At 47.6% G+C, this 25,828-nt stretch overlaps 1 protein-coding gene across 4 annotated transcripts in view; it reads left to right on the plus strand.

The window, feature by feature from the left end:
• Positions 1–1,063: 1,063 nt before the first annotated feature.
• adamtsl7 (ADAMTS-like 7) overlaps positions 1,064–25,828 on the plus strand; it is a 621,654-nt gene continuing 596,889 nt past the window's right edge. For 3 of the 4 annotated variants that reach the window (XM_072495482.1, XM_072495480.1, XM_072495479.1), the window contains exon 1: positions 1,253–1,538. The gene's annotated coding sequence lies outside the window, so the exon portion shown is untranslated. Of the gene's footprint in view, positions 1,122–1,252; positions 1,539–25,828 lie in introns of those variants that run through there. The other variant, XM_072495481.1, reaches the window with a different exon arrangement.

Here is a 25,828-nt window from a genome sequence, read left to right on the forward strand (position 1 = left end):
GACTTGAACTTCTGGTCCAGAGGTCACCACAAGGCCTTATTGAGCTGCATGCGACTCCAGAGTTGCAAGTTGCAGACCCTTTTGTTAAATAGAAGCTGCACCTGCCTGTTCGCATGGGTGAAAATGGTCCCGTGCCCAAAGATGTGCAGGTAGGTGGATTGGTTATGCTAAATTGCCCTTAGTGTCCGAAAAAGGTTAGGAGGGGTTATGGGGATAGGGTGGAAGTGTGGGGATAGGTGGAGGTATGGGCTTAGGTAGGGTGCTCTTTCCAAGGGCTAGTGCAGACTCAATGGGCCGAATGGTCTTCTGCTGCACTATAGATTCTATGATTCTGTGATTAGCTGCGAAGAACTTTGCATCATTCTGGGGATGAATGCTTTTATCCAAATCTTTATTTCAATGAGAAATTGTGCTGGCATAAATCTGGCATCAATGTCCAAAGATAAACAAACTGCCCCCCCAAAAAAAACAAATCCTGAAAAATGTGGCTCTGATGAACTCAAGGATAAAGTCCACTTTGCAAAACATTCTAAATAAAAATAGCCAATGTGAAACAGTCTCCTGACTTTCGATCCCCATTAACATGGGTGCGCACATTCCCAGTGACCAGACAGGGACACGTTAACACTGTACCCAGACATACTGACAGATAACTCTTAAATCTTATGTATGTGCACTTCAGGCCAATGTGGAGGACTGGGTGGAAGATGCGGACATCCAACAAGAGCGATTTTGTCTGATCACTCAGGTTGTTAATAATACTTGTGTGCTGTAGTGACTGAAAGGTTTGCCCATCAGCATAGAGTCCTTCAGGAGAAGAGGTAAGGTACCAGTAATATTTCATTTCCATATTGGCAACACTCGCTGTTGGCTGATGTTACTAAGAGCATCATTAGGGAATTCAGGAATAAAGACACAGAATGCTGAAAGTATTCAGCAGCACCTGTGGACAGAAAGGGAGGTAACAGGTCGATGATGATAGGAATGAGCTTCCTCTGCTGTGGTCCAGTGGTGGTAGGGGGATCTGGTGCAATAGGAACTTGCCTGTTGCTATGTTTGCCTCCCGTATGGTGGAACTGGTCCATGTTGGATACTAATGATTTTGCTATTTAACAACACGTGTAAGTGTCCAAGTTTGCGGCTAGGACGGGGGGGGGGGGGGGGGGGTGCGGGGGGTGTTTGGGGAGAACCGAGGTACAGTTAGGCAGCTGGCCAGGTACAGGAAGTGGACTGTTGCTGATACGGTGAATGAGAATCGCTTTGATTCAGGGAGTGGGTTACTTTTCCGGCGTGGTGCTGCTCAGGTACAGAGCTACAGACCTCGCGTGTGTGTGTGTGTCGGTTCAGTTGTTTCTGCAGCTGGATGTGGGCTCCCTGCGGTGCGGGAAGTTGTCTATCTGCAGCCGTGAGGACAAGATAGATCTACTGGAGGAGCCCTTTCTCTCGTTTGACCGAGAGCCCCACTAGAAGGTTGGGCAGTGTGAGCACTCCTTCGGACCAGCAACAGCAAGCCAGCCGCTTGAATTGGCCATGATCAGGTAAACCTGCAGTTTGGCGTTTTATGCGAGGGGAGGGGGGAATGATAAACAGACGATTTTAAAAAGAAAGCGGATTAGTTTACCGAGAAGTTAATGCTGTTTCTTTTTTCAGTCTGTAAAAATTATTCTGAGCAAATACTTCTTTCTGGCGCTCCCACACATTGTAGAGTTAATTTGGTGCAGTGTGTGTCACTTGGGGGCTGCCATCTACTGGCTGCTGGATGGTGGGGAAAGGCAGTGAAGCAGAATGGAATTTTGTAGCTGTCTTTGGGGTGAATGAGTGCGTGAGGTCCAAACCGAATTCAGATTTTTTTTGCAGGGATGAGAAAGTGAATGAGGTAATTTCTAAATTGGCATGTTCAGCAGATTTGTGCTATTTCAAAATAGATCCGGGGTTATTTATTACTGTGGCGGGCATGTGCAAATGTCCACACTTTATTACACATTAAGTAGGTACTGCCTGAAGCTGAGCACTGTATCTACCAATCTGCAGAGTTTTGTTTTCTGACTTAACAACAAAAAAGCTCTGACTTATCACAGGCTGTGTGTTATACTTCGAGCAATGGGACATGTGGCCTTAAAGGGACAGGCCATCTAAAATGCCACCCAAGCCAGCTATAAATGCTTCAGTCTTGTAAAAAGGCACATCATCTGATTTACCGAGAGTACCATTTTTACATGAATCGCCTATGAACAGCCCAGTTGACTTTGCAGGCAACAGCTTGACCTATAAAGGATTCTTGGAAAAGTAAGATAGATTTAGATTTATTGTCACGTGTACCGAGGTACAGTGAAAAGTATTGTTCTGCATACAGTCCAGGCAGATCGCACATACATGAAAAACATAGGACATACGATAAATATATAATGTAAATACATAGACATCGGGTGAAACATACGGAGTGTAGTGCTAACAACAGTAGAGAAGATGCATGAAGAGATCAGCAGTTCATAAGAGGGCCATTCAGGAGTCTGGTAACAGCAAGGAAAAAACTGATTTTGAACCTGTTAGTGCGTGTTCTCAGACTTTTGTATCTTCTGCCCGATGGAAGAAGTTGGAAGAGAGAATAACCTGGGTGGGAGGGGTCTTTGATTATGTTGCCTGTTTTCCCGAGATGTATCTTTCTGGCAAGAGATATAGACAGAGTCAATGGATGGGAGACGGTTTCACGTGATGGACTGGGCTATAGTGGACCTTGCATTTGTGTAATGCTTTACACGCTTTCTGAGGTGTCCCAACACACCTCACTGCTAATTAAACATTTTTACTGTTGTGATGTAAGGAATTTGAGAATGAACCCCTCTTGTTCATGGACTTTTTAAGAACTCTTCATCATTATGGTTTCTTCTTGGGAAATACCATGCAGAAATTTAGCATTCAGGAACAGTCCCTATTGGAATTGGCATCGTCTAGTATTACAAATGGTTCTAAGTTTTCATAAATTCAAAGTTTCGTTTCGAGTGTATTTTAAGTGTCCCTGGACACATGTGAATACTTGGTGAGTTTTGGGTGTTTATCAAGAATGTTATTTGAAAATGTTTTCATTAAAGATGTTTATTTGCTTTGGAGAGTTTTACAGAGGGATGGGGGAAGTATACCCAGAAACGAGGAGGGAAATATTTGGAATGCTGATGCCTTTTTGAAGCATCCATCATCTTGCCATTGGTTAATGGAGCAGATGAGTGCAGTGTGAGTTTAAGTGTCAGGTAACCTACTGTAGTCAAACTATGAGAGGTTTCTTGGACGTATTGTTTGCGTGAAAACCGCATAAGGTAGATAGTTTCATTTGTTTTAAGGCGACAGTTAAAGGAACAAGAGGCAAGTAACTAGTACAGTTAATGAAGAACATAAAATGAGTAACTAGACAAAACAACAGAGAAAGGAATCAATCTTCTTCACTTCAAACTTGTCCACGCCGAAAAACTGTTTTGGATTCTTGGTCAGCCAGCTGTAAAATACGGAGACAGATTTGAAAAGAAGAGTTGATCCTGTTTCCTGGGTGAACCTAACTGTGCAGGATTTCAAGATGGCAAGCAATTGCTTGGGATCAGTGGAATGTCAAATTTTAAAAAAAAACTGGAACTACTCAGCAACTCTGTCAGCATCTGTAGGGAGATGCTCCACTGACCTGTGAATCAGTGGAATGTATCTGCTTCTCACTTGGTGACAAGTTGGGCATTCAGGGTTTATCCCTAGGCAGCTATTCAGTCAGGCTGAGTATAAAAATGTTATTCACTGAAACTTTATTTTCTATAACTCCCTTATTATCTTACAAATCTACAAGAAGTCTCTCTGATAAGCAAAATATAAATTTTTATTACAATTACTATACGTTAAATAGTGCTTAAAGGAACCTGACATCAACCTACCTAAAACACAAAGTCACTGATGTTTTTAGCCACTTGTCACTTGTATTCTTTAATAAGAGGGTAATCTGAGCTTTTAACTCGCGAGTCTGTGAGGCTATTCAGATATGCTCAGAATATTCGTTTTTTACAAGTTCACCACCTTGTTTGAGGAAGCAAATCAGCTCAAAAGATCTTGGGCTGGATTCTCCGTTGCCCGACGGCGATATCGTAATCGGCGTTCAGGCGGAGGATCGACGCCGACTCCCAAATCGGGGCCGGCGCCGGTTTGACCCCAGTCAGCCATGCTCCACCCCCTCGGAAATGGTGGAATCGCGTTGCGCGCCGTTGCAACGGCGTTGGCGCGTCGCAGCAGGCCCGCCCGCGATGCTCTGCCCCCGATGGGCCGAGTTCCGATGGCACGGGACACGTGTGGTCTCAGCGGTCGGGAACTCGGCATGGTAGCGGACTATGTCCAGCGCCGCCACACTCGACTGGGATCTGTGCTGTTGGCCAGGGGCTTCCACGAGGGCTGGGGGGACTGGTGGCGGGTGGCCAGGGGTGGGCTGTGGGGTCACGGATGGCGTGTGAGTCCGTGCATAGCGGCCGTCATGTTGTTCCCGGCCATTCTCCGCCCATTTCCGGCGCGGGAGCCGTGAGTTTCACCTGTCCCCCCTGCTAGCCCCTCACCGGTACCGGAATCGGTAAGGGTTTCACGCAGAATGTTTGGTCGTAAAAGACCACATATCCTCCTTTGATGTCAACACTTAGATTCAGAAATGGAGAATCCAGCCCCTTATGTGAAAGAGATTGCAATATGAATGTGATAACGCACTGCTGTATTGTAACATTATTTTGAAAATTCTGTTTTACAAGTGTATTTTGTACTGAGTAAAGAGGCTGAGCATGCGTTCTTTATCAAAAAATGTTAACTATTTTAGGAAAGACTGTTAAAGCTTGGAATATTACCAACTGGTGCATTCACATTCCAGTCAGGGAAAATTGTCTTCTGAGTCAGGGATTCAGACAACACGAGCATGATTGTTGCTTGGTTATTGTTTGCAACACAATTTAATATTCTCTTGCTGTGTGCTGCAAGATGGCCTTCTCGAGCAGCTGTCATCAGTTGGTTTTGACCCAAGGTTCCTTTGTTTAATTGGTTCTGAAACCTTAAGCTCTATTTCCCTTGTCCAAGAATCACAGCCCTGTTGAAATGTACAGATAGCTTTTCATATCTGTCAGGTGCTAAGCCATGTGTTGTGTTGTATGTTTTCCTACCTAGGGTCAGTTTGTTGATGGTTTAAGTCATCAGGGTAGAGTCGGTTCAAAGCGGGGATTAATTTTCCTTCAGTGAAAGTGCTGAAATTATTCGAAACGCTGGCTGAGGTTCAATCAGTTCATGTGCGCAGTTCTTTAGAATGGGGAGTTAATGACACAGGATCATCAATTTAAACATGTCACTATGAGCGAGGAGAGAGGTCAAGTGAAATCTCTGTTCACAGAGTTCTGTTGAAACATGGAATGCTTTGCCACAGGGAGTGGTTGAGACAGAGCACTTTGCATTGTTTTTAAAAGGGAAAATTGGACAAGTATTTGAAACAGGGAAAGACGCAGGGCTTGGGGGAGAAAGAAGAGTGAGTTTAATTTAGAATTGCTCTGGCACGAGTACATAGGGTGAATAGCCTTTTCCAGTTCCATAAACCGCCAGTGCTCCAAGTGTTCTTGACCCATTTATTGCCCAGAAAAGCAAGCGGCCAGATAAGGTGGAATTGATTGTGAGAGTTAGGGATAGAGATAGTGGTTATTAAAATGGTGCTGTCTACCACTTACAAGCTACTGTTGTGGCCAGATTTATTGGTTTCTAAGTGGCATATCAGTTATAGAGATATATCGTCTTCCTTTATGTCTAAAGAAAACAGGAGATATGTCTGTTTTCATAATTAATGAATCATTGGTGACACTGTGACAGAAAATGGTTGTAAAGCTGAATCTTTTCTAAGCTTTCCCCATCATTCATTTATTTGACACTTGGTACCTGCTGGCTCTTTTCGATATCCTTTCAAATGGAGATTAAAATGTAGATTTTAATCTTTAAAATTTTAGCTCTTTACTGCTGAAACAGCATAGAAGGCGGAATCATTTCGGGTGACACACGGTACTTCCCAGAGTTAAAGCCTTGAGCTCAGGCACCAGTGAGAGCTCGTTGGGGCTCATAAGCAATGCAGATGGTTAGGAGAGCACAGTCTAATGGACTAATTGGGTTAAATGTCTGTATATTTCACACTGTATGGCAAGCAACAGATTCTGTGATGAGTATCTGAGGCACTCGCTTTTCAGTCAGTAGAGATGTCATGTTAAAGTTAGTGGGACCAGCAGAGAAGCTGGATCAGCCTGGGATTGCAGCATGCTTCACAGTGTAAGAATTGAGCTTCTGTATAATGTAGGAAGGGCAGCCAGTTAGTTCAATTAACTAGCCGACTAGTGCGTGGACCCAAATAATGCCGACAGCATAGAGTTCAACCCCTGTTCTGGCTGAGATAGACTTGGGCCTGCCTCCTCGCCCTACCTGTGTCAAAGTGTGGTTTGACGAATAACCACCAAGTACTGTTTTTGGGCAGAGGATTTGGTGAAGAATCCAGTGGAAAGTGAATTGTGTATTTAATCATAGAATCATAGAATTTACAGTGCAGAAGGAGGCCATTCGGCCCATCGAGTCTGCACCGGCTCTTGGAAAGAGCACCCTACCCAAGGTCCACACCTCCACCCTATCCCCATAACCCAGTAACCCCACCCAACACTAAGGGCAATTTTGACACTAAGGGCAATTTATCATGGCCAATCCACCTAACCTGCACATCTTTGAACTGTGGGAGGAAACCGGAGCACCCGGAGGAAACCCACGCACACACGGGGAGAATGTGCAGACTCCGCACAGCCAGTGAACCAAGCCGGGAATCGAACCTGGGACCCTGGAGCTGTGAAGCAATTGTGCTAACCACAATGCTACCGTGCTGCTCTTAATATCTTGAGAATAATAGTGAAATGAATGATTCACTGCTTTCTACTTTAAATTGCGCATCGACATGCTGAATTGAATTGAATCATTCATTGGCTAAGAGCCTGAGTCTTGTTTTGACAGAACATATATCAAATTCACTTTCAGGAAGAGCAAGGTCATGTGGTGCCACGCGAGGTATTCCAGCTGCGGCTGTATACGGTAAAGTTTATCGGTTATGATCCGTGAGTCTCACTATCATTTACCTAGTGGAAAAAGCTAGATTATTGGAAGTGAAAGTCTGTTTACTGGAGTGGTCAAGTGACATGGGTCTCAAGTGAATACCTAACATGATATCCCAAAAGTCTGGGGAGGTGATGGAATAGTGGTATTCCGGAGAATGCTAGGGTTTGAATCTCACCATGGCAGATGGTGAAATTTGAATCCAATTTAAAAAAAAATCTGGAATGAAAAGTCTAATCGCGACCATGGAACCATTGTCGATTGTCATTAAAAATCCATCTGGTTCATCAATGTCCTTTAGGGAGGGAGATCTGACACCCTTACCTGGTCTGGTCTATATGTGATTCCAGACCCACATCAATGTGGTTGACTCTTAAATGCCGAGCAAGCTATTTAGTTCAAGGGCAATTAGGGATGGGTAAATAATGCAGGCCCAGCCAACGACGCCCACAATCCCGTGAATGAAGAAAAAACAGTGTGACGATGCGCATCGCTGTTTGTTGCATGATGAATGTAGAAATCTCAGACATTGTCTTCTATGTATTTGGTACAGTAAGGGTAAAGCCTGCGTTAGTGTGTGTATGACTGCTGCAGTCATATGTTTTGAAAAATCCTGGTTTGGAAGGTAGCTAGATTTTTTGTAGACAGAGGTGCAATTAAAGCATTGTAATTCATTCCAGCCAGCGTTATTGTTTGCTGAAGTTGGGCTCGTGAAACTTTGTTGATATTAAGAGGATTCCCTGGGGAGTAGATAATTAGAGACATTGGGCGGGATTCTCTGAGCCCCCGCCGGTTCGGACAATCGCCGGGGGGGGCACACAAATCCCGCCACGCTGCTTTGAAGCCGGGCTGCCGATTCTCCGGCCGCCACGGTGATTCTCCGCGCTCGATGGTTCTAGTGCCTGCCGAGTTCCGCCGAGTCCCGCCAGTGTAGTTCACATGTGGTCCTACCCAGCGGGACCTCTGCATTCTGGCTGCGGGGGCCGTCCTGGTGGGGGGGGCAGGAGGAGCCGACTCCGGGGGGCGGGGGGGGGGGGGGCTCCACGGTGGCCAGGCCCGCGATCAGGGGCAACCGATCGGCGGGCGCGCACATTCCGGGGGGGGGCCTATGTTCCTCCGCGCCGGGCCCCTGTAGGGCTCCACCATGTTGCCCGGGGGCTGGCGCAGAGACGGCCGTGGCGCGCATGCGCGGATCCACGACGGCCGTGGTGTGCACCCGCGCCCGCCGTGTAGGGCCGGCTTTCGCCGCTGAAGAAGCGCACAGCAGTCCGGCTCTGTGCTAGCCCCTGAGGAAGGGGAGAATGATTGGGCCTGGAGGCCCGTTGACGCTGGCGTCGCTCGTGCCAGTTTTGACGACAGCGTCAGTCAACACTTGGCTGGGATTTCGGAGAATCCCAGTCATTGTGTTCAGCTTAGTAAGGTGGATTTAGTTAATGGGAGGAGCCAGGGGTTGAAACAGTTTCTAGGGTTTCAGTTCAATTTGGATCTGGCTGTGAACAGACTAGCTCCTTCTCAAAGCAGTTCAGTTAGATATTTGACTGGGGACAGGCAAGGGCCAATCTCTTAGGCTGGCAGTTTAAACAATAATTTAAGGCAGGCAAGCACCTGCAAGCTGGGTCCTGAAGGATATTGTTTTCTCAAAGTGGGGTATCTAAGGTATTAAGCAAGTATGCCTGGGTCTGATAACTGTATTCAAAAGTGGATTTTGACCTGAGATGGGTTTTGCTTGAGTGGAGATAAAAGATAGTTGTTAAGGGTTATTGTTTAGTTGTATTGTTAATCATTGTTTAATGGGTAATTGTAAGCTATTTTTCTTTGTGATGCTAAAATTAGTAATACTGAGAAAGTAATAAAATTTGTTTTGATATACCATGTCCTCATTTGTGCGTGGAATCACTCCTGGAGTGAAGTATCCTTTCCTCACAGCCTTACAAATTAAATTAAATATTGTCCAGTATCCTAGTCACTATTGGGGTCTGGTCATGGAGTGCAATAGCTGATATGGTGACCAAGCTGAACTTAGTGCCGGAGTGAGATCAGCATTGGAAAACTTCACCATAGCCTCACTAGACACCTCCCCACTCTACGTAACCCAAGCATTCTATTAGCTTATTATTTAATGATGGAATGCAAGTATTGATTAGCAAATCACCAATTTATTGATGATAAATGAAATAGACAACAAATAATGTTGAACAATGCAATGGCATTCAGAAGATCCTCTAAGTCTTAAGTTGCAAATACATTTTAGTAAATTATTTTGTAAAATAATTCATGCACGGCAAGAAGCCTAAAGAGGGAACATGTACTAAGTGAAAAGATTGAACAAAAGGTGAACAACTGAGCAACATAGTGTTATAGAGTATTTATTACTTGGAATATTAGGACAGGGTACTTATCAGTAAACAGGGGCGAAATTCTCCAGAAACGGCGCGATGTCCGCCGACTGGGCCCCAAAACGGCGCAAATCAGTCGGGCATCGCTCCGCCCCAAAGGCGCGGAATGCTCTGCATCTTGGGGGGCCGAGCCCCAACCTTAAGGGGCTAGGCCCGCGCCGGACGAATTTCCGCCCCGCTAGCTGGCGGAAAAGGACTTTGGTGCCCCGCCAGCTGGCGCGGAAATGACATCTCCGGGCGGCGCATGCGCGGGAGCGTCAGTGGCCGCTGACTGCATTCCCGTGCATGCGCAGTAGAGGGAGTCTCTTCCGCCTCCGCCATGGTGGAGACCGTGGCGAAGGCGGAAGGGAAAGAGTGCCCCCACGGCACAGGCCCGCCCGCGGATCGGTGGGCCCTGATCGTGGGCCAGGCCACCGTGGGGGCACGCCCCCCGGCCAGATCGCCCCGCACCCCCCCCCCCCCCCCCAGGACCCCGGAGCCCGCCCGCGCCGCCTTGTCCCGCCGGTAAGGTAGGTGGTTTAATCTACGCCGGCGAGACAGGCATTTTAGCAGCGGGACTTCAGCCCATCCGGGCCGGAGAATCGCGCGGAAAGGCCCGCCAACCGGCGCGCCGCGATTCCCGCCCCCGCCGAATATCCAGTGGTGGAGAATTCGGCAACCGGCGGGGGCGGGATTCACGCCAGCCCCCGGCGATTCTCCGACCCCGCGGGGGGTCGGAGAATCTCGCCCCAGGTCTAAGATAAGAATGTGTGTCAAATGAAAGAGTGACAGCAGTGTGTTTATCAGCAGAGAAATCGAAAGATCATAGAACGACCTTCTGTGTAACTAGTACATTTGACTTGAATAAGCAATAACATTGAGAAAATGTAAAGGAGGTAAAGCGATGATGAACTAACACCTTAACAGCCACTGCAGCACTGGCAATGATGTCCCAAGCACTGATCATGACACTTTTAGTGGCTCTCAGGGCAAAGCACCTCCAGTGGACACCATCGGAGTTGCTGCAATGCATTTCACTTCTCTTTTCCATTTCTGGCACATCTTTGGAGTTCTCCTGGTACCTGACCTGTAACTGTTTCTTCCACCAAAGAAATTGAGACAAACAGTTACTTGGGTAATAACGGGCGGCATATTAGCACAGTGATTAGCACTGTTGCTTCACAGCACCAGGGTGCCGGGTTCGATTCCCGCTTGGGTCCTGTGTGGAGTCTGCACGGTCTCCCCATGTCTGTGTGGGTTTCCTCCGGGTGATCCGGTTTCCTCCTACAGGTCCCGAAAGACGTGCTTGTTAGGTGAATTGGACATTGTTAATTCTCCCTCAGTGTACCCGAACAGGCGCCAGAGTGTGGCGCCTAGGGGATTGTCACAGTAACTTCATTGTAGTGTCAGCCTACTTGTGACAATAATAAAGATTATTATTACCATTATTATTCCTGTAATTCAGACAATCTACAATGCCAGTCTTATATTTGTATGGCACCTACGAACATGTGACATTTTCATGGACATCAGGGGCACGATTCTCCGCTCCCGCGACTAAGTGCCCACGCCGTCGTGAGCACCGTCGAGGTTCACGATGGCGCAAAACGGACCCGATCTCAACCGATTCAGGGCCCGAAAATGGGCTAAGATCGGGGCCGCGAGAAACTCAGGGGGCGTGTCGCGAAAGCAGCGTCATCAGGGCGCACCGGGCATTGGCGCCGCATAAATGACGCGGCTGACGCCGCTTAACTGACTGGCACCAACCCGCGCATGCGCGGTTGCCGTCCTCCCCGAGGCCACCCCGCAAGAAGATGTCGGATGGACTGTGCAGGGCACGGAGGAAAGGAGGTCCTCCTTCAGAGAGTCCGGCCCGCCGATCGGTGGGCACCGATCGCGGGCCAGACCCCATTTGAGTCCTAACCTGGTGAAAGAACACCCCTCGCCCCCCCACAGGCCGCCCCCCGAGCGTTCCCGCGCTGTTCCCACCGGCAGCAACCAGGTGTGGATGGCGCTGGCGGGAAACCGTCATTTTGGGCAGGCCGCTCTGCCCACCGGGCCGGAGAATAGCGGGTGTAGCGGAGAATCACCATTTTGGGTGTTCCAGGCGATTCTCCGGCCTGCGCCACGCAGAACTCGACGGGGCCATTCTCGCCGCTTAGGTGAATCGCGGGAGGGCGTCGGACCGGTGTCGCGGGGAAAAATGGCGTTCCAGGGGATTCTCCCAACCGGCGCGGGAGCGGAGAATCGCGCCCCAGATTGTTGTTGAGTAAAGAACTTAACGGTAATATTAGTTAGAAAATGCAGATAGTTTAACAAAATAATTTCACAATTTTGAGATCAGACTTGGGGCGAAATGTAAAGTGTTAATGATTATGTTAATTAGACATTGATATAAATTATGATCATGTAAGCATTACATCAAGATCAGGGGCGTCATTCTCCGCCGGCGGGAGTCTCCATTTTGCCGGCGCCCGGGGGTTTCCCGACGGCGTGGGGCTGCCCCACAATGGGAAACCCCATTGACCGGCCGGCGTAACGGAGCATCCCGCCGGCGGGTCGGGGCAGAAATGTGGTGTGGCGGGATGGAGAATTTCGCTCCAGATGACCAAGAGACCCCAAGGGAGCAAGACACAGAATAGTCCGTGTCCATAGAATAATGAACTTACCAAGATGTCTTGGATGTAAATAGCTATAAATAAATAGTTTCAGGAAAGCCTTAACACTGACTATCTCCAAGTCACTCAGAGTAATTGAAACCTCATCAAGCCAGAAGACAACGCAAGTAAAAGGCAACAAGCTAACATGGTTGCAGTGCTGGAGGGCGCAGTTTAAGAAAACTGAGGCCACAGATTGGTAACCACAGCTGCATTCCTAGGAACAGTTCAAATTCGCAAAGAACAACAAAAATAATTCATACCTTGACAGGAACAGCAAGCAAACCACTTTCAAGATCCACAGCCAATGAACAGACACAGCCCTTACTACACATCAAGGGTCCACAGAAATGGGGACTCTGGAGTTGATAGTTTAAAAGATACTGAACAGCTTCAGGCTTACAAGCGAAGGCACAAACACACCAGGTCAGTAATCTTTTCTGTCGGCAATTGGGAGCTTAGCTGTCTTGGTGGGTAGGTGTTGAGGAGATCTTCACATTCTACCTTGCTGGCCTTCGATAATTACTTCAGCCCTAAAAAACAACTGATCATTGAACGGGAGAGATTCAACCAAAGGAACTAAAGGTTGAATTAATCCCTCAATTCATTTATTAACGATTTGTATAGACTGACCATTGAGTTAATTCGCAACCACATTGTAGTCTGCATGTTCGATGAGGCGCTATTGGACGTCTTGCAAAGCGAGGAGAATTTAACGCGGGAGAACGCCAAACAGTTTGCAATGCAGGTGAAGCCACCAAAGCAGAATCATGGTGCACTTCAGGGAGATGCCATGGCTCGGGGGAGGCGGATCCAATAGGTAGGCCCAAAGTCTGGAGCCCTGCCCACCAACAAGCCTGCCAAAAAAGCACGCCAAAACAACCAAAGGAGTGGGAATAACCCTTCCAACTATTTTCCCATGTTCCAGTTGAGGCATCAAAATAACAGCATTGCCGCAAAACATTCCCAGTAGGGCAAGCCAGGTGATTTTTCTGTGGCCAGACCAGGCATTTTAAACAATTCCGCCGATCTAAAAGACATTTGAAAGGAAGAAAGTTGGAATAAGCTTCCAAGCATTGTACAGTACAGGAAATTTGGAATAAAGACACGAAAGCTGAAGATTTTCTGGGAGAAATAAATTATCCCAATAAGCAGTCTGGTCTGTAGAGCTGGATGTCAAACGGTACAGAATAGAATTTAAACTGGATACTGGAGCTGGAGTCAAAGTCTTTTCAGACAAATTGGACTGGCTTAATGATGCCGAGATCTAGCCAACAAAAATAAAGCTACAGAGTACAAGATGCACAGACCTCAAAGTGAGGGATCTGGGGCGAAATTCTCCTACCCGCCCCGCCACATTTCTGCGCTGACCGGCCGGCGGGAGTCTCCGTAACACCGGCCGGTCAATGGGGTTTCCCATTGTGGGGCAGCCCCACGCCGTCGGGAAACCCCCCGGTGCCGGCAAAACGGAGACTCCTGCCGGCGGAGAATGACGCCCCATCACGACAACCAGTAGACATAGAGATAAAGGAATTAATGAAACTCTTTCGATCATTCAGAAGCAGCAAAGTCTCTGCTCAGCGGGACAGCGTGCTCAGGACTTGGTCTTCTATATAGGGTCGGTGAGGTAACACAGGATGACAGTGGAGCCATATTTAGGAAATAATTTTGGATGTTGTCCTGGAGGCTGGGAAAGCTCAAAAGGGAGTATCTCATCATTCTGTTCTCACTTGCTCCGAGAAGGGGATCACGCCCACTGATCTGAAATGTCACAGAGCAAATTGACAGGCAGCACGGTAGCATTGTGGATAGCACAATTGCTTCACAGCTCCAGGGTCCCAGGTTCGATTCCGGCTTGGGCCACTGTCTGTGCGGAGTCTGCACATCCTCCCCGTGTGTTCGTGGGTTTCCTCCGGGTGCTCCGGTTTCCTCCCACAGTCCAAAGTTGTGCAGGTTAGGTGGATTGGCCATGATAAATTGCCCTTAGTGTCCAAAATTGCCCTTAGTGTTGGGTGGGGTTACTGGGTTAGGGGGATAGGGTGGAGGTGTTGACCTTGGGTAGGGTGCTCTTTCCAAGAGCTAGTGCAGACTCGATGGGCCAAATGGCCTCCTTCTGCACTGTAAATTCTATGACAGGATGCTGCAGCAAGGAGTGATGATTCCTGTTACAGTGCCTACAAAATGGTTCTCAAGGCTAGTGACAATCCCTAAACCTAATGGCGATACCAGTTAAATGAAGCTGTTCAAAGAGAGATACAGCCGATATCTTCTGTTGATGACAGTCTAGAAAAGTTGTCCAAAAGTGATCCAACGGGGGTTTTGGACAAATCCCCCTTGACCAAGAATCAAGGTTGTCGATGATGTTAATCACTCCCTTTGGACACTTTTGTTTCAAACAACTTCCCTTTGGCATATCTTCTGTGCCGTAAATCAATCTATCCACGCACTATGTCCAATATATTTGAAGGGAGAGAAGGAATTATTTGCCGCACGGATGACCTGCTCATGCACGGTGCTAACAAAGAAGAGCATCAGTGTGGGAGGTTTTAGAAGTGCTTGAGCCAGCAGGTTTCACTCTGAATAAAAAGTGCAAGTTTGGCAAAACCACTATCATTCGGTCGTGTTATAGACCAAATAGGGATAAGGGTAGAACATCCCCCCCCCCCCCCTCCCCCCCCCCCCCCCCCCCCGCCCCCCCGCCACCCAAAAAAAAGACCATGGTGATTAAAGAATTTCTACAGCCCAAGTGTGTTGCTGACATACAAATATTTTTAGGCATGACCAACCAAGTGGGGAAATTCATCCCAAATCTGACCGCCATCAACCCGAGAAAAGGTCAACAGTGGTATTGGGGAGTGGACCAGAAGAATGCTGTCGACAAGATCAAAGAGCTTGCTTTTCTCTTTGCTTTTGCACTATAACCCCAAACTCTCGACAATAGTGACAGCTGATGCATCATTTGACAGGGCTTGGAGACTTTCTTCCACAGATTCTTCGACAGGAAGGTGACAGGAACAAAAAGCAGTTTATTATGCGTCTAGATCATTAGTAGAGGCTGAAACACGTTATGCAATGACTGAAAAGGAAGCACTAGCAGTGACATGGGACTGCGAAAAAATTTCAGATATCTTAATAGGCTTACAATTCCGGATTGAGACAGATCATAAACCTCTGGTCACCCTCTTGGACTTCCAAGGAAATTGTAAAGTGTGGTAGTATGTATTGGGGGTCATGTGGGACTGGAAGCCCTAATGTCATTGGCTGACAGATCCCGGGTCCTGGTTGGCTGTTGACCTCTAGCTCTGCCCTGAAGGCGGAGTATAAGAAGCCGGAGTCTTCCCCCGCAGGCCAGTTTACTATCGAGCTGCGGGGGAACAGACACGCTTAATAAAGCCTCATCGACTTCACTCTATTCGTCTCACGGAGTCTTTGTGCGCTACATAAAGATGCCACCAGGTATACAGCATCCCTAGTTCAGATTCATGTGGTATTACTGCACAACACAGTACGTGCTGGGGAAAAGGTGGCACGGTGGCACAGTGGTTAACACTGCTGCTTCATAGCCAGGGACCCAAGATCAATTCTGGCCTTGGGTGACTGTCTGTGTGGAGTTTGCATGTTCTCTCCGTGTCTGCGTGGGTTTCTTCCGGGTGCTCCGGTTTCCTCCCATTGTCCAAAGGTGTGCAGGTTAGGTGGACTGGCCATGCTAAATTGACCTTTAGTGTCCAAAGATGTGCAGGTTAGGTGGATTGGCCTTGCTAAATTGCCCCTTAGTGTCCAAAGATGTGCAGGTTAGGCAGTGTCACAAGGATAGGGTGGGGGAGTGGGCCTAAGTAAAGTGCTTTCTCGGAGGGTCGGTGCAGACTCAATGGGGTGAATGGCCTCCTTTTGCACTGTAGGGGTTCTACGGAACTGCCAACACACTGACGAGGGCTATGGTCAACCAGGCTACAGAACATCATTTGACACTCATCTCTGAGGTGGAAGCATATTCTTCATCAATAACTAGTGCAGTACACTACCAGCCTCTACAAACAAACTCCGAGAGAGTAGAGAAGCCCAGTTGAAGGACACAGAATGTAGTCAGGTCAGAACATATTGCCTCGACGGTTTGTCAGAATATGCCCCAAGCAATCAGGTGTTAAGACCAATACCACAAACAACAAAAATATCTGTTGATTGTTGTTGACAGGCTTGTAGTCCTGAGAGCATTGGGAAAAGATATTCCCCCAAAACTCCATGGTGGTCATTTGGGAAGACCATTGGACAAAACGTATGATGGCTGCTCATTTCAAAAGCCATGAAAGAACTTGGGCTGGATTCTCCGTTCTGGAGACTAAGTCCCCACGCCGGCGTGAAAGTGGTGGCGTTTCACAACGGAAAAATCATCGTGAAAGAGCCATCAATTCCCCGTTTTGCTGGGGGCCAGCAGCCAGGCAGCGTAGAGCACCTGGCTCCAGCTGCTGATATGGCCTGGAGAATTGCCGGGTCCGTGGCCGTGCATGGCGGTGGCAGCCTGCAGCGGCCGCGCCGTGCTTCATGGCGGATGCTGCTCGCGGACCCGGCCCGCGAAATAGTCCCCCCCCTTCGACCGGCTCGTGGGCCCCGGACCGTGCCACCACAGAGCCCCCAGCCCGAATATGTCCACCCTTGCCCGTGAATTGGAACTCCCCCCGACTGTGACAGCGCTGGACTGAGTCCGCAGCCGCCACGCTGAGTTCCCGACGGGTGAGACCACATGTGTCCCGCGCCATCGGGAACTCGGTTGGTTGGGGGCGGAGCATCGGGGGCGGGCCTTAGGCAATGGCCTGAGGCCGTGGCTACGTGGCGCGGCGTACCCCGAGAGTACGCAGCTCTGGAGGGGGCGGAGCATTGCGGAAGCGGAGCCGCCCCCGATTCTGTCAGGAATTTGGATTCTCCGGCCCGTCGTCGAACGCGATTTCGGCGTCGGCAACCGGAGAAACCAGCCCCTTACTTTGGCACGCCATACATGTACCATCAACAATAAAGAACCAACAGAACCATTACTGCCATCAACTTTTCCGACCAGACCTTGACAAAGATGAGGATCGGATCTGTTTGACCTCAGAGAAAAAATCTACTTCATTGCCATTGACTATTACTCTCACCGGTTGGAAATCAGCCGACTCCATACCACAACCACAGAAGCTGTGGCAAAAGCTGTCAAAAGCACACTTACTCCATACATGGTATTTCAGACGTGGTAGTCTCGGACAACGATCCACAGTTTATTACTGAACATTTTTGACAATTGGTGGTAGAATATGGAATTCACCATGTGATCAGTTTGCTATACAATCCCAGAATAATGGAGAAGCAGAGAGAGGTGCAAAAACGATCAAAATGTTGATGAAAAAGAACAATGACCTTGAGTTAGTCTTACTCAATTACAAGGCGATGCCATGAAGTACTGGCTTTTAGGCGGCAGAACTACTGATGGGGAGAAGGCGAAAGACCCAAATTCCTTCATGGCAACATAAACTCAAAGCCAACATCACTTTACAAGACCATGACCAAGTAAGGTATCATAACCAAAGCCTGTCAACAACAAAGAGAAACAGTTAGTATAATTGCCAACATAGAGCGAACACACTATCCAGATTAGTACATGGGTGAAAGGTGTGGGCAAGAGACCATCAGGCAGAAGATACGGTCAAAAACAAACTCAACAGCTGCGATTATATCTTCTACAAACACCACTTGAGGTTCCCCGAAGAAACAAAGGTGCTGATACTCTGTCTCCTTGCATCTTCTAAATCATTCCAGTTTTACCGTGATGGAGATGCCGAGCCAGAATCTACAGCAAGAACCTTAAAAAGTGAGTCCAGGAACCCAGCACAGGCTAGCATGCTCAGCCAAGAGCAGCACGGTAGCATGGTAGCATAGGGCAGCACGGTAGCATGATGGTTAGCACAATTGCTTCACAGCTCCAGGGTCCCAGGTTCGATTCCTGGCTTGGATCACTGTCTGTGCGGAGTCTGCACGTTCTCCCCGTGTCTGCGTGGCTTTCCTCCGGGTGCTTCGGTTTCCTCCCACAGTCCAAAGATGTGCAGGTTAGGTGGATTGGCCATGCTAAAACTGCCCCTTTGTGTCCAAAGATGTGTAGATTAGGTGGATTGGCCATGATAAATTGCCCTTAGTGTTCAAAATTGCCCTTCGTGTTGGGTGGGGTCACTGGGTTATGGGAATAGGGTGGAGATGTGGGCTTGGGTAGGGTGCTCTTTCAAAGAGCTGGCGCAGACTTGATGGGCCGAATGGCCTCCTTCAGCACTGTAAATTCTATGAAGTCTATGAAGAATACTCGGGATGAGATCAGGGAGAGTCGGAAAACTATCAGACAGGTTCAACCTGCGATGTGAAGACTTTGGGTTAGGTGGTGGGAATGTATATAATTTAACAAAATAATTTTATAGTTTTGATATTCTACTTGTGGTGAGATGTAGATTAAATGGTTAATTATTATGTTAATTTGATAATGATGCTCATGACGATGTAATCATGACATCAGGGTCTAATTTAATAATAATTTTTAAAAAAAAATCTTTATGTCACAAGTAGGCTGACATTAACTCCGCAATGAAGTTACTGTGAAAAGCCGCTCGTCGCCATGTTCCGGCGCCTGTTCGGATACACAGAGAATTCAGAATGTCCAATTCACCTAACAAGCACGTCTTTCAGGACTTGTGGGAGGCAACCGGAGCACCCGGAGGAAACCCACGCAGACACGGGGAGAACGTGTAGACTCTGCACAGACAGCGACCCAAGCTGGGAATCGAATCTGGGACCCCAGTGCTGTGAGGCAACAGTGCTAACCGCTGTGCTGATGACCAAGAGACTCTTAAGAGAGCAAGACACAGAACACTCTGTCCAGATAATAATGTACTCAGCGTGAGGTCTTGGGTGTAAATAGCTCTAAATAAATAGTTTCAAGTCACTCATGGAGAAAATGAAACCTCATCAAGCCAGAAGACAACAAAAGGGCAACAAGCCAAAGCAGCTGGCATGAGGCATTGATGTCTGCTCCTCCCTCGCACTGTTTGTCCTCAAGTTGCCTCTGGTGGTAATGAATGAAGAACCGCGATTGTGGAAAAACAAACTAAAAAACCTGAAACCCATTGTAATAAAAAGGAGTTCAATTTATTTAGTTGCCTTAGAGATGTGGCCTCTGGCAGTGCTGTTTTTCAGTTGTGTACTGGCTTTGGGTTGTCAGCTTCCTGGGAGCAGCGTCAGTGCTTATGAAGTTTTTAATCAGCCAGGATGAATTTGTGGTTGTACCTCATATATTCTCTGAGGGACAGTGGCACCAATCACTCTTGTAACATTCTGAGCATTTTAAATTTAAGGATGTTCCCACACTGTCCAATATCTAACTACGCAACAACATAACTTTGAAGCGTAACAGCAGAAAACAACTTATAAAAATCTTGCTACTGTGGGGACTTCCGGTGGCGGCCATAGAGTAAGCAGTCGCACATTTGGTGGCTCCCGCTAAAGGTGGTATTTTTCAGCCCTTTCCCTATCTGAAGGGCGAAGGTGTTGGATGGAAAGAGGTGTAGGAATACCTGGAGAAGGTGTAATTCCTCTGGTACAGCTGGTGGATGGATCCATAAACTAGGAGTGGGGTGAGAAGAAGGGAGCTGTTGAGCAGGAGTCTTCGTGGTGCGCCAAAGGCTAAGATGACTTTGTTCGCATTTAGTTAAATTGTGCCCTTAGTCACTTTTTCTGGCACTGGGGTGTTTCTCCCCGGGCTAGCCCACACTTAGACTTATTTCCATTACTGGGGGAGCTGAACTCGCTGGCCAGACCGGCACCTCCTTAATCGGGCCACCATTTTGAGAGGGTGCCCCAACCTCTCAGTGAGCTTGAAGAACTCCCACGCCCCACCCATGGGCAATGTCATCCCCAATACACATGGGAACTATCCACCCCCCCTCCAAATGAGGACACTCCTCAATGGGTTGCTGAGGGTCCCCCCTTTTCAGGCCTTCCCATACCCCCTTTTGGGCACCCCTTTTTCAGGAACCCCACTTTCACTCCCCCCAACCTTCCAAAGACTACTTCATACCTGCCCTTCATATATCCCCCCTCATCCCTCCTTTCATGGGCATGGCCCTCTCAGGTCCTGATCATTGGCAGTGGCACCCTGGTACCCCGGCAATGTTCCTGCCAGCCTAGCACTGCCGCCCTGGAACCATGGCAGTGCCTATGTGGCAGTGCTAAGATGCCAACCTAGCAGTGTCAAGGTCCCCGGGTGCCAGGGGTGTAGTGATCTCTGTATGTGCATGCACATACGTGATTATGAAGAGATAACAAATAGGTTAGACCAAGGAGAGCCAATGGATGTTATCTATCTTGACTTCCAAAAGGCCTTTGATAAGGTGCCTCACGGGAGACTGCTGAGTAAAATAAGGGCCCATGGTATTCGAGGCAAGGTACTAACATGGATTGATGATTGGCTGTCAGGAAGAAGGTAGAGAGTTGGGATAAAAGGTTCTTTTTCGGAATGGCAACCGGTGACGAGTGGTGTCCCGCAGGGTTCAGTGTTGGGGCCACAGCTGTTCTCTTTATATATTAATGATCTAGATGACGGGACTGGGGGCATTCTGGCTAAGTTTGCCGATGATACAAAGATAGGTGGAGGGGCAGGTAGTATGGAGGAGGTGGGGAGGCTGCAGAAAGATTTACAGTTTAGGAGAGTGGTCCAAGAAATGGCTGATGAAATTCAACGTGGGCAAGTGCGAGGTCTTGCACTTTGGAAAAAAGAATAGAGGCATGGACTATTTTCTAAACGGTGACAAAATTCATAATGCTGAAGTGCAAAGGGACTTGGGAGTCCTAGTCCAGGATTCTCTAAAGGTAAACTTGCAGGTTGAGTCCGTAATTAAGAAAGCAAATGCAGTGTTGTCATTTATCTCAAGAGGCTTGGAATATACAAGCAGGGATGTACTTCTGAAGCTTTATAAAGCATTAGTTAGGCCCCATTTAGAATACTGTGAGCAATTTTGGGCCCCACACCTCAGGAAGGACATACTGGCACTGGAGCGGGTCCAGCGGAGATTCACACGGATGATCCCAGGAATGGTAGGCCTAACATACGATGAATGTCTGAGGATCCTGGGATTATATTCATTGGAGTTTAGGAGGTTGAGGGGAGATCTAATAGAAACTTACAAGATAATGAATGGCTTAGATAGGGTGGACGCAGGGAAGTTGTTTCCATTAGCAGGGGAGACTAGGACCCGGGGGCACAGCCTTAGAATAAAAGGGAGTCACTTTAGAACAGAGATGAGGAGAAATTTCTTCAGCCAGAGAGTGGTGGGTCTGTGGAATTCATTGCCACAGAGGGCGGTGGAGGCCGGAACGTTGAGTGTCTTTAAGACAGAAGTTGATAAATTCTTGATTTCTCGAGGAATTAAGGGCTATGGAGAGAGAACGGGTAAATGGAGTTGAAATCAGCCATGATTGAATGGTGGAGTGGACTCGATGGGCCGAATGGCCTTACTTCCGCTCCTGTGTCTTATGGTCTTATTAATGTGTCATCAGTAGTACCAGATGATCACTAGAGGGCCGGACCAACAGGGGTATAAAAGCAACCACATTGTGCCTCTCTCGCTCTCTTTTGGATGTATTGTGACCAGGACAGGAGTATCAGATTAGCTCAGATGGTTAGTGTAGTTACGCATAGTTACTGTAGTTAGATCTTGTTAACCTTATCACTAGTATCAATGTTAAAGTAAAGAACTCACGCAATTATTATTATAGTTACTCAATAAACCTTTTGTTACTACTGGACAGGTTTGAGTCTTCTTCATCGAGATTCAGAAAACCTCATCAGCAACGAAGGTAACACAAATTGCACTCCGTAGTATATCAAAACACACAAAGAAGTGTCATAAAAGATGATACAGGAATGTAATAAAAGAAGGGGGAGAGCCAGGGGGCCACTTACCCTTTTCCTGACCACCCAGGGGCCTCCAATAGCCTGGGAGACCCCAAATCTGGTTAGATCGCACGAAGAGCTACGGCTTTCGCTTGGAGGAGGCCTCTCCTGGCATCTACCGGACACGTCATGCCCCCATTCGAGTGCAATGTGGCTGGTAGATCACGCCCTTTTGTTCGGACATCTACAGTCTCCTCTCCTACTTCCTTTAACACTCTCGGATGGAAACCATCAGGTCCAGCTCTTATAAACTGCTTTATGACTCTTTGCAGGTCTTTGTATCGATTCAGTTCACCTGGATCTGCTACGTTTTGCATTTTCCTAAGCCTTTTCTTTTCGTTTTATGCTGTCCCTAACCTCTTTAGTTGTCCATGACCTGAAGAGGCAACATTCGGAATACTATGGGAACAAACCCGGGAGAGTGGGACTAGCTATAGTGTTTTGCAAAGAGCTGGCATTGAGGCTGAATAACCTCCACCTATACTATAACCAGTCTGTGATTCGAGTAGAGGAGACTTCATTTTGAACTGAGCATGACCTCCAAACCTGTGGAACATCAGATGCCCAGAGTGTAAAGTACCAATCCAGGTACTGGCATCCTTTGCCTCAATGATTCTCTGATTTTTCTCTACATTTCTCTTTGTCGTTCAAAAGAAATTTCCGTTTCGTCGACTTCTTTGGGGAAAATTAACCTTCAGCAGAAAGGGAGGGGCGGGGTGGCTTAGAAAAGGTGAGACCTGCGAGGGAGGAAGACGGCTTTTGCACTATGTTCATATTTGCATGTACATTGTTTCTTCTGTTGTTATAAAACCATAAATACCTCAATAAAATGTTTATAAAAAAAAAGAAATTTCCGTGAGGAATTTCTGTTTCCTAGAAATTTTAATTCAAACGTTTTGTGTCGCACAAGTTGTTACCAATGTGAGGAGTGTGGTTATAAACGTTATTGATTGGAGAATAGTTACTGTATTTAGCCGCAAGGCTAGTTCCATCATTGTCCTTTTAGAAGCTTTCTGAAGGGCATGTTTTTAATGTGTAATGGGTCTTGTGGTTCTTTTTGGAAAAGTGAAGAGATAAAAGAGCATAAGGAGGTTTGACAATGTAGATTTCAGTGCATTTTCCAATCTCTGCCATTTCCCAGGAGATCCAATAAATGAGTTACAGCCTCTGTTGCTTGGTAAACAATTCCAATCCATTTAGACACTTTGTGTGGTGAGGCCTGTGCTCTCAAAGGTAATGTGTTTTCCACAGAAGCATTTTGGTACACTCACCAACCTCATCCTCTACTCCAAACTGGTAATTTGCTCTACCTATTTCCCATTTCAGAGTCTCAAATCTTGGCACTTTAATCTGGATGTTAAGTCCTGGCAGGAGTCATGTGGGCAGTGGCCTCAAGGGGTTGGGGGACCATCTGTCTCTCCCCACTAAAACCTGCGTGATCTTAACTCTGTAAGGCACCCTGTCAGTCTCCTGTCCACAGCTGATGGGTAGCATGTGCTGGCAGGCTGGCTGACAAGAGCAGATGATATGAGGCTGCCACTCACCAAATGGTCCCTGATAGTCAGGCATGTGGTTCGGAGGGAATCGAGAGGACACCATGATTGGGGAAGGAAGGGCAGCCTGTTTCCTATGGGACTCCTCCCAGTTCTATAGGAAACCAAATTTCTTTAAAAAAATATTTATCTGTCTAGGCCTCTTACAGATGGGGGGTGGTTTCCCACCAGCCTCTGCAGCGGGAAACACTCCATGATGTGTTTGCCCACCGGGTTGTTGAGGAACAGAAGCCACGACGAGTTCCTTGTGCTGACCAGGGGTTAGAATTGCCTGATGGGCCTGAATAACATCATTGTTGCTTAGTTTGCATACCTAAATCAAGACCCTTATGGCTATCCCACAGGACAACCGAGAAATTTGAGAGGGTAAGCTATGGTCACAATATTAACTGTCCGCCCCTCTGTTTCACCCTGAACAGGCAGGATTAAAGACCAGTGTTTTTGCCCTGTCGAGCAATTTTTCACTTGACCTTCCTTCATTCTAAATAAATGCAACATTATTTTGCGGCACTATGCTCCCAGGGATGTTCTGGAAGCTGCTTCAATGATTTAAACAAGAGAATACATTTTGCCAGGGCCCACATCCCAAAACAGACTTTCCTGGTCAGAAACCCAGGACAGATTGGGCCTTTGGGTATTCACAAACCATTGTAAAATAGCTTGGAGGAGAGCACTGGTTATTAATGTAGATTGAGAGCAATGCGGTCGCTGTGCATCCGGAAGAAATGAATGGCCTCCTTGAACTGCCGAACTAATTAACCAGGCGTTCTAAAGAATAGCAGATGGATTTTAGAGATAAATGATGGTAATGCAAATGGTAAACAGGTGTACATGGTAAAAAGGCCCTGATCTGAGAGGCAGAGGGGGCAAATTATTTAAATGTAATTATTGATCATCACTGAAAGTTATCAGCCAAAGTAAAGCTATCAGAATTAATTAGAGGCTGCGATTCATCGTTAGAGTCTTGCATTAATGCAGGTCGCTGGTGAGGCCACAATCAGAGTAATTTGGGGACCCTGCTTTTAAAATTACACCACTGCAGAGGAGCTCTCCAAAATGGCAGAGATGATTGGGCATCTGATGAGAGGCAGGCAGAACTGAGTCTGATTTCATTTGAAATAAAGATTGTGAGCCAGATCTTTAAAGGTTGAGAACCAGTGATGTTATCGTGCAGACGTGAGCAAGCCTGTCTTGGACTGAGAGTACAGAATTGGGGGTCGCAGACGTAACTCTTACACCACCACGTTCCTATCCTGTCGCTTTTGTTTTCATCCCGTAAGACGTGATGTGTATACTAATATTCCAACAGCAAAATCATTCCACGAATGGGGAGCGTTAGCACTACATTGAAGGGGCTGGTTTAGCACAGGAGGCTAAATCGCTGGCTTTTAAAGCAGACCAAGGCAGGCCAGCAGCACGGTTCAATTCCCGTACCAGCCTCCCCGAACAGGCGCCGGAATGTGGCGACTCGGGGCTTTTCACAGTAACTTCATTGAAGCCTACTCGTGACAACAAGTGATTTTCATTCATTCATTTTTCAAAAGTAGGGCAGAATTCTCTGACAGCTCCGCCAGTGGTTTCATGGGTGGGGGAAAATCTGGTAGGAGTCAAAATTTTGGCTTTATGCCGGTGTGAATTTCCCGCAGGAACTTCCGCTGTTGCCTGCCATGCCGAATTGGCAAACATGCTGGATGCTGGTGCGAACATCCACATCCTATTTGCATCCCATTAATAGGATGTGGATGAAGGTCTGACCGGAATCTTCCACCACACCCAATTCTGCACAACGGCAGCAGGAAAACACACCGGTCCGGGACACGTCTGGAATAACGCGACATCCAGAACTTGGGAATCACCTGATCAATGCTTGAGGGCTGCCTCCAGAGTTTGCGGTGGAGGCTGCCAGCAACCCTAGACCTCGGAACGCCACAGCAGCGAGTATGGGGAGCATCTATCAGGTGGATCTTTCATCATGCTCGCCCCGCCATGGACTATGGCGAACAAACCCACTAGGTGCATAAATAATGAGGATAATGCGTGGTTTCACGCTGAGCTCTGCGGCGGGAAACCACACCCTGTTCTCACCCTCACCTCAGGACTTAGTCCGAGATGGGAGAATTTTGCCCACAGTCTTTTCACTCGGTGAAACACTCGAGGCTA

The sequence above is a fragment of the Scyliorhinus torazame genome, chromosome 3 (genome assembly GCF_047496885.1).
Source record: "Scyliorhinus torazame isolate Kashiwa2021f chromosome 3, sScyTor2.1, whole genome shotgun sequence".
Classification (NCBI taxonomy): domain Eukaryota; kingdom Metazoa; phylum Chordata; class Chondrichthyes; order Carcharhiniformes; family Scyliorhinidae; genus Scyliorhinus; species Scyliorhinus torazame.